We start from the raw sequence: 2765 nt of genomic DNA on the forward strand, positions 1-2765 counted from the left end.
ATGAAAGTTTGGGAAAGTCCTTTTATTCCCTCTCATTTAACTTTCAAAAAGTTTTGAATTCACTCACTTTCAGACAATCAATCAAACAATCAGTCAAATCTATCTATTTATTATAACATTCCAAAATTTCGAATTTTGGGATGTTGTATGTTGTTGTTGTTGTTGTTGCTGTTGTTGCTGTTGTTGCTGTTGTTGCTGTTGTTGTTGCTGTTGTTGTTGCTGTTGTTGCTGTTGTTGTTGTTGTTGCAGGTGTTGTTGTTGTTGTTGTATAGCGACCTGACCCGAATGGATCAAGTCTCTGTGCTTAAGTGTCATCCCTGGATCGGTATGCTGACACACACAGTACTCGAGGATTTATAACAGAGGTAAATCACATGTGTAAAGTAACGTAAATACTATTACCTCAATCCAAAATAGCGGAAGTAACAAGGTTGTGGATTTCCATCAACACCAATGGCAAAGTTGAGTGTAGAAATCGTAACCCTAACGTATCACTTACTCGTCGTAAGAAATCCTGCAATATGAGACGCTGCAGCCACAAAGGGTCAATACATTGAATGTACTGGCAAATTCACACCATAGAGAATGATGAACAATGGCTATCACTACATGCATATTTGGCTGGTGGAAAAGCTCTACGGTTATAAGGTTTTTGCGAAAAGCCAATTTTTCCCTACTGCAAAGAAATAGATTTTATTTAACTATCATGGTGGTTGTTGAACATTGAGAATGGTTGACAGCATTCTCAATCCCAATTAAGTAACATCATTAAACCCAACAAACTTAATTTAAAGTAACGTGGTAAGCAGTATGATGATCACCGCCCACAACTCTTTGTGTTCTACTCGTGCATATCATCTACGCATAGACCTGGCTCGGATGCCACTGTTGGAGAACGTAGCATGCAATTTCAAAAAAAATCCTATGATCACGCAAGATCTATCTAGGAGATGCATTGCAACGAGAGGTGGAGAGTGTGTCCACCTACCCTCGTAGACCGAAAGCGGAAGCATTAGGTTAGCGCAGTTGATGTAGCCGAACGTCTTTGCAATCCAACCGATCAAGTACCGAACGTACGGCACCTCCGAGTTCAGCACACGTTCAGCTCGATGACGTCCCTCGAACTCTTGATCCAGCAAAGTGTCGAGGGAGAGTTTCGTCAACACGACGGCGTGGTGACAATGATGGTGATGTGCTCCGCGCAGGGCTTCACCTAAGCACTACGTGAATATGACCGGAGGAGTAAACCGTGGAGGGAAACGCCGCACACAGCTTGGAACAATTGGTGTGTCTCCAAGGGGTGCCCTGCCCACGTATATAAAGGAGGGAGAGGGAGGAGGCTGACCCTAGGGGCGCGCCAAGTGGGGGGAGTCCTACTAGGACTCCTAGTCCTAGTAGGAGTTGCCTCCCCCCTCTTATTCCTTCTCATGGAGGGGGAAAGGGGGAAGGAGAGGGAGGAGGAAAAGGAAAGGGGGGCGCCGCCCCCTCCCCTAGTCCAATTCGGACTCCCATGGGGGGCATGTGGCCACCCAATGTGGGATGCCTCCTCTCTCCCCTATGGCCCATAGTGGCCCATTACTTTCCCCGGAGGGTTCCGGTAACCTCCCGCTACTCCAAAAAATACCCGAAACGATCCGGAACCGTTCCGATGTCCGAATACTATCGTCCAATATATCAATCTTTACCTCTCGACCATTTTGAGACTCCTCGTCATGTCTGTGATCTCATCTGAGACTCCGAACAATCTTCGGTCACCAAAACACATAACTCATAATACAAATCGTCATCGAACGTTATGCATGCGGTCCCGTCCCTACAGGTCGAGAACTATGTAGACATGACCGAGAAATATCTCGGTTTAATAACCAACAGCGGAACCTGGATGCTCATATTGGTTCCTACATATTCTACGAAGATCTTTATCGGTCAAACCGCAATGAAAACATACGGTATTCCCTTTGTTATGGTATGTTACTTGCCCGAGATTCGATCGTCGGTATCCTCATACTAGTTTAATCTCGTTATCGGAAAGTCTCTTTACTCGTTCCGTAATGCATCATCCCACAACAAACTCATTAGTCACATTGCTTGCAAGGCTTATCGTGATGTGCATTACCGAGAGGGCCCAGAGATACCTCTTCGATACTCAAAGTGACAAATTGATGACCCACAAGTATAGGGGATCTATTGTAGTCCTTTCGATAAGTAAGAGTGTCGAAACCCAACGAGGAGCAGAAGGAAATGATAAGCGTTATTCAGTAAGGTATTCTCTGCAAGTACTGAACTAAGTGGTAACAAATAGTTTTGTGATAAGATAATTTGTAACGAGCAACAAGTAACAAAAGTAAATAAAGTACAACAAGGTGGCCCAATCCTTTTTGTAGCAAGGACAAGCCTGGACAAAACTCTTATATAAGGAAAAGCGCTCCCGAGGACACATTGGGAATATCGTCAAGCTAGTTTTCATCACGTGATTCGCGTTCCGTACTTTGATAATTTGATATGTGGGTGGACCGGTGCTTGGGTGCTGTTCTTACTTGAACAAGCATCCCACTTATGATTAACCTCTATTGCAAGCATCCGCAACTACAACAAAAGTATTAAGGTAAACCTAACCAACCCTAATGAAAGAGTTTTGTCGTGTGCCTCCGGGGTGAAATGAAAGAGTTTCCTAGAGGTATCTAAAGTAAGCTTTCTTCTTCTTCTTGTTGTTGTTGTTGTTGTTGTTGTTGTGTAGCGACCTGACCCGAATGGATCAAGTCTCT

This window comes from Triticum urartu, chromosome 3 (assembly GCF_003073215.2).
Source record: "Triticum urartu cultivar G1812 chromosome 3, Tu2.1, whole genome shotgun sequence".
NCBI lineage: Eukaryota > Viridiplantae > Streptophyta > Magnoliopsida > Poales > Poaceae > Triticum > Triticum urartu.